A 9,285-nucleotide genomic window follows, 5' to 3' on the forward strand; every position below is an offset into this window, starting at 1 on the left:
CTGCAGTGCAGGTGGATTCTCCACCCACTGAGCTATCAGGGAAGCCCCAAACGGTGTATATTGCCCCCCATCTCCTTTCCCTGTTTATGGGAAATTTTTTGTGAAGTTACTTGTTTTCAGATTCTTTCTGATTTTTTGGACCAGAATTGAAATGCAGTTACTTGGAGTCATCAGTACCATCTGCCCAACTTTCTTGTTTCCAGATATATAGATACAGTTGAAAAATTGGAGTCAAAACCCATTCTCATAGTTATTAAACGTGTAGCTGAAATAGTCTGGTAATCCTTCCTGTGGTACAGAATCATCTGACTTTGTCTCCCGGGTCACCACAGAACTGGTACTCAGGAAGTTTCTTGGAAGGAATCGATTCTGCAGCTGTGTGGTTTAGGAGGACGAGGAGGGAACACAAAGCTTCAATCTCCATCTTTCTGTTTTCTCAGCTTTGGAATTTGAGAAAGGTCAACTTTTAAGAGGGAAGTCAGTCTGCCTCTGCCTATATGCTACTGCCCTCTCTAGCTGAGCTCCATTCAGCTCAGTTGCTTTAGGGATCTTTTATGAAGTGCCCGCAGTAGACCAAGTCCTGAGATAGGCCTGGGAAATGGAGCCAGTGACTTTTGTTCAGTAGAGTTTAACATCTCTTTTATTTAATTCTTACAAGAAAAACTGACACTCCTTGAGGTCAAAGACCTTGTTTTGATTATCCTTGTATTCCCAGGGTTTAGCTTAGCAGTGGGTGCTTAATGAGTTGACCTTCAGTAGTTGTTCATAGTGTTCATGGAGATTGGACCAAAATAAGACTTTTTGAATTAAGACTAAGAATTAAGACTTTTGAACTTTCATATTCTGTTTTACTGAAAATTTTTTTTCCATAAAAAACACTTTTTAAAGGTTTCTTAGTTTGTTGTTGGTTTTTTAAAAATTTAAACTTTTTTTAGTTCATTCTGTTCTGACTTGTTCATTCATTTCCTTCTCATTTAACTTGATGGTTTAGTCATCAAGAATGTAAGGTATTAATGTGTAATTTTGTTGTGTCAAATTGAAAAAAACAGATAGTAAAGTTAATATGCCTTGGATTTATATTAATACTGTGCTTTATTAGGAATTTGAAGCACTTAGTAAATATTCTGTGAAAGTGCGTCTTATTCTCTGATAAGTCATTCCTTGCCTTTTACTATTACCTTTTATTTTGTTTTACTTTGTTACTATTACATTTTAATTAGGAAGAAGAGTTTCTGCGGATTCTTTTGATTATACTGATCTTCTTTTTTCACATTGTGTTGATGCTTCATTCTTTCAGTAATGGTTAGAAGGAGAAGTCCTTTTAGGATGAAAATTCAAAGAATGACTGACCTCATAGCAAAGGGTTTTCGTTATATTTAGTCGTCAACCTTTTTTCCTCTGAAGGTTTACTCAATATGAAAGCCTGCTTGTAAGAGGTGCTTCTCATGTGAACCGGTGTTAGATCTTTGTGGTTTTAACCCTGCACATGTGCCCTGATGCGTTACCTACCACTAAGGAGATCAGCTGTGGCTTCTATGTATTCCTGAACAGCTCACATATTTTCAGATGGTTTATTGTTATGCTGTTTGCTTTAATGATGGGACTGTAAGAGGTTTGCCATCTGACACATTTATGTTTCCTATTTAACAGTAATTCCATTCATGTAAAGCTGCTAAATCATCTGCTACATTCCAGAATGTTTACCTTAAAGGAAACTCAAGTGTTCAAGAAATAGCTTAGGTGTCTTTAGATAAGACATTGTTTTACACATTGTTTAATCAATAAGATTGTGTCAGTAGAACACCACTGTGTTTCTCCTTACAAGGTATTCTTTGGTAAGTATTTGCAATTATAGTTGAATCTTAGTTTCCCGTTTGTTGTCTAAATGGCCCCATTTAAAATGTTTTAAGAAAACACTAACATTTTCTTACCGGATTATGAGAGAAGCATATCTTTAAGGAAAAATTACCCAATGAGCAGGTTACTTACAATATTGTTTTCTCATGGCTTGTTAAAATCCAACATACATGCAGTTTTTAAAAAAAGTTGTATTAGAATTAGTTATATAGTATCACCTATTTATAAGATATATAAAGTGCTTCAAACAATGCCTGGCATTGGGACCACTAAGGGTTTGTCATTATTACTCTTGATGTTACAGATGGAAAAGATGGAAATGAAGGATATTTTTTGGTTCTTACACTGAAATTCCATTTTATCAGTGGTCATTATTATAAATTTGTTTCCTGCAAAGTTCTCTGCAGAAGATTTTCTTTCTTCATATTTAGTTTGTGTGTATGCCATAATTTGTTTTTCCACACTTTCTCCTTTTGTGATTTCTCTGTAGATTTTTTAAAAAACATGTGTTAGTTAAGAATCTCTTTCTTTTCTTAAAATGCTGCATCCTTCTGTAAACCAAATAATTTATAAAGTCATTCAAATTTTATGCATCTTAGTGGTACCAAATTTGAAAAGCAAAGAAATAAGCTGTATTGCATGCCTATTTCATAATGAAGAATATTGCAGTGAATAGCTTTTTAAACCGCCCCCCTTCTACGCCCTTGCCTTCCAAGAGTGAATGGAAGTATTAGGCAAAATTGACATGAGTTTCCATTAGGGTTTTTCAAAGAATTTCTTTTTATAATGCAATTGCATATTTACTTACTACATCTTAAAATGTAAGGAAGGTGAAAAAAGAAAACCACTAAAAGGCAATTAATTTTAATATTTTATGGCAGATTGTTCTATTATTATTTCACCCACTATTTTAATATTGGTTTAGATAGTGATTGTAAATCATCTTCTATAATGAAAAGCTATGGGATTTATCCTTGTATGTTTTTTTCAGAGTTGTATTCATTGAAGAAGTATTTATTGAGGACCTGCTATATGTTAGATGTTATTCTCGGGACTTTGATTCATTAAGACACACCACCCCTACTCCATCTTTAACTTCCCTTTTTTCTCTTAATCTTCCAGTCTACTTCTGACTTAAGGAGTTTCTAGTAAGTTGGCCTATAAAGGATGTGATTTCTGAGAGGAAAAGAGCAGTCATCCAGTTGGCTTATACAGTTGGTCTCTTACCTTATAATTCCCTTTAAGGTGGGAGAAACTTTAGGTAGAGTAGGTTTGAGAGGAAGATCAGGAGTTGAGTGTGGACCTGCTCAATTTAAGATGTCTGTTAGATATCCAAATGGAAATGTTGAGTAGGCAGATGTAAAATAATAGAAAATATGTATGTTGGTCACAATCCCTGGTTTTGGCTAGAGATCCTAAAACCCTTCCAAATTCATGTTTGGTAAGAATACTAAGAACATCTTTTCTTCTAATATTTGGTCTTTGACCCCGATTCACAGAGTTCTAAATCCTTTAGGATTTTCCTGGTGATAGGAATGTCTTTTGCTCTCGTGAGGTGACTCATGGTGGGCCCCTGGATGTCCCTTGTTTGAGAGTGGTCACTAGAAAGACCAAGCCATATTTAAAATACTGGAATTTTCCACCTCATCCTCCATCTTTGGGAGAGTGGAGGGGGACTGGAGGCTTGAGTTAATAATCCATCATGACTCTGTGATGAAGCCTTTATAAAAACCCAGTGTACGGGCTTTAGGGAGCTTCCAGGTTGAGTGCGTGCACAGACCAGCAGGGTGGTGCACTCCAGCTGGTCAAGACTGAACAGAAGGTCAAGACTCCTGAGTCCTCTTATATCTCTTTGTCTGCCTGTTCATGTGTTGAACAGAACTGTTTTCCTGAAGCCTGTGAGCTGTTCTAGCAAATGACTGAATTGGGTGGTTGGAAGTACGTCAGGGGAACCTCCAGTTTGTAGCCAAGCTGGACAGAAGGTGTAAGTAAGCTGGGGACCTGTTATTAACAGTTGGTGTCTGAAGTGGAGGGCAGTCTTACGGGGCTGAGCCCTTAACTTGTGGGTTCTGCTTTAACTACCTTAAGTTAAATGGAATTAAATTATAGACATGACAGAGGATGAGATGGTTGGATGGCATCACTGTTTCGATACGTGAGTTTGAGCAAGCTCCAGGCATTGGTGATGGACAGGGAAGCCTGGGGTGCTGCAGTCTATGGGGTCGCACAGAGTTGGACATGACTGAGCAACTGAACCGAACAGCTGGTTTCACAGAGAATTGCTTGTGTGGGAAAAAAACCTCACAGATCTGGTGTCATAAGTGTGAGTGTGGTATCTATTTCTGGGACTTTGTCCTGTTTCTGAAACTTCATATCTTGCCTCAGTTTCAGGTTTACAGAATTACTGCCAAGACGCTACAGAGTTACCATATATATACCCAATCTCTCTCTCTCTCTCTCTGTGTGTGTGTGTGCGTGCATGTGCGTGTGCTCATTTGCTCGGTGAAGCCCACTGTATGCTCTGTAAAGACAGTTTATCCTGTTACTGATATCTTACATCAATATGATACATTGGTGATGATGAATGAACTAATACTGATACATTGTTGTTAACTAGTATCTATACTTGATTCATATTTCCTTAGTTTTTACCTTATTATTGGTTTCCCCCGCTAGGATTCCACCCAGGATAGCACAGTATTGCATTGGCCAAAACGTTTGTTTGGCTTTATGGGGAAAACCTGAATGAATTTTTTGGCCAACCCAAAATATTTAGTTTCATGTCTCTGTAGGTCCCCTGTAGGTTGTGTCTGTCTCTAAGGCTTTGTTTTTGATGCCCTTGACTGTTTTGAGGAGTTCTGGTCAACAACTCTGCTTGAAGAATGCCTGTCTATTGGGATTTGTATAATATTTTTTCTCATGATTAGGCTGATGTTAGGGTACTCACTGCCTATGAGACTTGTCACTGTTAATGTTGACCTTGATCACCTGGCTGAGAGAGTTAGTGCTTGTTAGGTTTCTCCACTGGGAAGTTACTCTTTCTTTTCCCACACTGTCCTCCTTAGAAGGAAGTCACTGTGCGCAGCCCACACTTAAGGAGCGGGGGACTTAACGCTCCACATTCTAGAGGACAGGGCATCTGCCTGAGTTATTTGAAATTCTTCCGTACAGATTTGTCTCTTCTCCCTAATTTAGTCATTTATTAATTAGTATGGTTCGTGAATGCTTATTTTATACTTTGGATTCTGAGCCGTTACCACTGTACTTATTTCTGTTGTTTGAATTGCTGTAGTTTGAACTATTGGGTACTCTTTCCCTTGGTGCCTATTTCCCTCTGACATACCCTCATCAATGTGAGTGTTGAAGTTTTTTGTTTTTGAGTATTAATTTATGGACTTACAAGATGCTCCTGGCTCATCTTGTAAATTTCCTGCCCTAGCCGTGGAATCCTGTCCTGGTTTTCCCTCTACTCTCAGCTCCTCCCTATGGGTTGTTCCCCCCTCCCCCCACCACCCCCCACCTTCTCTACTGTAAGACATTTTTTGAATGCTTGAAATGTGTTCACCATTTATGATAGGCACTAGGGCTCCAAGGTGACAAAGGATAAATTCCACATTACTTTTCCTGACATCTCAGACTTTGTATAGACCTGTCCTGGTGTATCTTTGTAGTTTTTACATATTCTTTTTAAATATTATCAATTTTTTATGTATTGATATATTGAAAACATATATCTTTTATACTTTATAAAAGATGGCTTACATGGAACATATTTTCCTTTTTTTGTCTTTCTGTCTTTTAAAAATAGCTAAAGGAGCCCTTCATCCCACCTGTTAGAATTCTGATTCGTTCTTTTAAATGGCTGCTTACTGTTTTCTGGTAGGTGATTATTTTAATAAATGCAGCTATTTCATTGTTAATGGTGTGCGCATACTTTTCTTCTAAGGCATTAATCACTATGAATAGTGTTGGAGTAAAAATCTCTGAACAGAATTGCTTTATTTTTGTAGGATGAATTTCTCAGAGTGGGTTTGCTCTGTCTAAAGATATGTTTTTAAATAGTTGTTTCTAAATTACAGCATTCTTCTAAAACTAGCAAATCACACATCCACCAGGAATGTCTGAGAGGAGCCTTCCCCTTGCATTCCTGTCTGCATCAGGTAGAACAAGTCTTAGCAGTTTTGCGGATCTGGTTTATGTTCAGTGATGCCTCCTTGATAGTTCAGTTTGCATTTCTCTTGAGTGTCTTCTTGTTTATTGGTTGGGTACACTGACCACTGAGAATTGCTCTTCTGTGAACTTGTTTCTTTTTTGTCCTTCACCTTTTTTTTCCTGGGTGCTCATCTTGTCAGTTTGTAGAAGGTCTTTGTATTTGTGAATATTAAGCCTATGTCCTCTGTATTGGAAATATTTCCCCTATTTGTTGTTTTTCCATTACCCAGTCATGTCTAACTCTTTGCGACCCCGTGACCTGCAGCATGCCAGGCCTCCCCATAGCTCATCATCTCCTGGAGTTTGCCACAATTCATGTTCATTGCATCGGTGATGCTACCCAGCCATCTTATCCTCTGACGCCCTCTTCTCCTTCTGCCCGTGATCTTTCCCAGCATCAGAGACTTTTCCAGGGAGTTATCTGTTCACATCAGATGACCAAAATACTGGAGCTTTAGCTTCAGCATCAGTCCTTCCAGGGAATATTCACGGTTGATTTCCCTTAAGGTCGAATGGTTTGATCTCCTTACTGTCCTAGGGACTTTCAGGAGTCTTCTCTAGCACCACAGTTCGAGGGCATCAATTTTTTGGCATCCTGCCTTCTTTATGGTCCAGGTCTAACAACCATACGTGACCAGTGGGAAGACCATAGCCTTGACTCTCTGAACCTTTGTTGGCAGAGTGATGTCTCTGCTTTGCTTTCCCCGGTATCTTTTGTCTACACTTCTGCATTTTCTATTGTTTGCTGTAGAAATCTAAAATGTTTTATGTAATAAATCTGCCTTTCTTCTTGTTCATAGCTTTTGGGTTTAAGGTCTCTTAGATTTTTTTTTGCAGAGTTTTTTAACCCAAATGAAAAATTTTAAAATTTACTTTTTATTTTGTATTGGAGTATAGTTGATTTACAGTGTTGTGTTAGTTTCAGGTGAAAGCAGAATGGTTCAGTTATTTTTTTCAGATTCTTTTCCCATATAGATTATTACAGAACATTGGGTGGAGTTCCCTGTGCTATACAATAGGTCCTTATTAGTTATCTGTTTTATATATAGTAGTGTGTATATGTCAGTCCACTCCTCCTCATTTATCCCCCCCGCCTTTCCTCATTGATAACCATGTTGGTTTTCAAGGTCTGTCAGTCTGTTTCTGTTTTGTAAATAAGTTCATTTTTGCCATCTTTTTAGATTCCACATATAAGTAATATCATAAGGTGTTTGTCTTCGCTGTCTGACTTCACTTACTGTGATAATCTCTAGGTCTATCCACGTTGCTGCAAATGACATTATTTCTTTCTTCTTTATGGCTGAGTGTTATTCTACTGTATACACGTACTGCACCTTCTTTACCCATTTTCCTGTTGATTGATATTTAGGTTGCTTCCATGTCTTGGCTTTTGTAAATAGTTCTGCAGTGAACATTGGGGTGCATGTATCTTTTTGAATTTTTTATCCAGATAAATGCCCAGGAGTGGAATTGCTGGTTCGTGTGATAGTTGTAAATTTTTTTTTTTTTTTTGAGAAACCTACATGCTGTTCTCTGTGGTGCCTCTAACAGTTTACATTCCCACCAACAGTATAGAAGGGTTCCCTTTTATCCACACTGTCTCCAGCATTTATTATCTGTAGAGTTTTGGATGATGGTCATTCGACCTTTGTGAGATGATACTTCATTGCAGTTTTGATATGCATTTCTCTAATAATTAGCGATGTTGAGCATCTTTTCAAGTAATTAGCAGTGTAGAATATCTTTTCATGCTCTTCTTGGCCATCTGTATGTCTTCTTTGGAGAAGTGTCTGCTTAGGTCTTTTGCCCATATTTTACCTGAGTTGTTTGTTTTTGGGGGCTATATGAGCTGTTTATGAGTTTTGGAGAGTAATCCCTTGTCAGTTGCTTTGTTTGCACATGTTTTCTCCCATTCTGTGGGTTTTTTTGTTTTGTTTTGTTTATGGTTTCCTTTGCTGTGCAAAAGCTTTTAAGTGTAATTAGGTCCCATTTTAAATTTTTTTAAAATTTTCACTACTCTAGGAAATTGATATACTAAAAAAGATACTGCTGTGATTTATATTATAGAATGTTCTTCTGGGAATTTCCTCTAAGAGTTTTATAGTATCTGGTCTCCTGTTTAGATCTTTAATCCACTTTGAGTTTATTTTTGTGTGTGGAATTAGGGAGTATTCCAATTTCGTTGTTTTTCATGTAGCTGTCCAGTTTTCTCAGCACTGCTTATTGAAGAGATTGTCTTTTCTCCATTTATTACGTATTCTTGCTTCATTTGTCACAGAATATCGGTTCATGGACATTCTGTTCTGTTGATCTTTCTTTCTTCTTTCTTTTTTGTGCCAGTACCATACTATTTTGATTACTGTAGCTTTGTATTAACAGTATAATCGAAGTCAGGGAGCCTGATTCCTCTGGCTTCTTTTTGTTGTTTTGTTTTTCTCAGAATTGCTTTGGCTATTCCGAGTCTTTTGTGTTTCCATACAAATTTAAAAGTGTCTTTGGTTCTAGTTCTGTGTGAAATACCATTGGTAACTTGGTAGGGATTACCTTGAATCTCTAGATTGCTTTGGGTGATATAGTCATTTTGACAATATCGATTCTCCCAATCCAACAACATGATGTATCTTTCCATCTGTGTCATTTTCAATTTGTTTCATCAGTGTCTCACAGTTTCCAGAGTACAGATCTTTTGTTCCTAAGGTAGGTATTTTATTCTTTTTGATGCAGTAGTAACTGAGATTGTTTCCTTAACTTCTCTTTGTGATTGTTCATTGTTAATTTGTAGAAATGCAACAGATTTCTGTATATTTTGTATCCTACAACCTTACCAAATTCATTTTTGAACCCTAGTAGTTTTCTGGTAGCTTCTTTAGTGTTTATATTTTGTGCCTGGAGTGAGATGGGGTTCTGTTTTAGTCTTCTAGCCTCCCATAATGTAATATACTAGAACCTTTCTTTACCTTTTTATAAATTAAATTCTCTTATGTGTTGAAATTTATTATTAGATTGGTGCAAAAGTAATTGCAGTTTTCCATTGTTGAACTTTGCTGTTTGATATTGGAATACATTCTTAAATGTGATTATGTCATACATCATTTTAATGCATATTTCTCACTTTATTTTTTTTGCTAATGATTTATTGCTGTTTGTTTTATATTTACCTTAGACTAGGGAAACAATGTTTGATAAAAAATTTGAGCTATTTTCTTATTCTAGTTC

At 37.0% G+C, this 9,285-nt stretch overlaps 1 protein-coding gene across 10 annotated transcripts in view; it reads left to right on the top strand.

The window, feature by feature from the left end:
- Positions 1-9,285, top strand: part of SLC25A26 (solute carrier family 25 member 26) — a 143,633-nt gene that overhangs the window by 81,999 nt on the left and 52,349 nt on the right. The gene's annotated exons all lie outside the window — the stretch shown is intronic.

Source organism: Oryx dammah, unplaced genomic scaffold, assembly GCF_014754425.2.
Source record: "Oryx dammah isolate SB20612 unplaced genomic scaffold, SCBI_Odam_1.1 HiC_scaffold_9, whole genome shotgun sequence".
In the NCBI taxonomy this organism is placed as follows: domain Eukaryota; kingdom Metazoa; phylum Chordata; class Mammalia; order Artiodactyla; family Bovidae; genus Oryx; species Oryx dammah.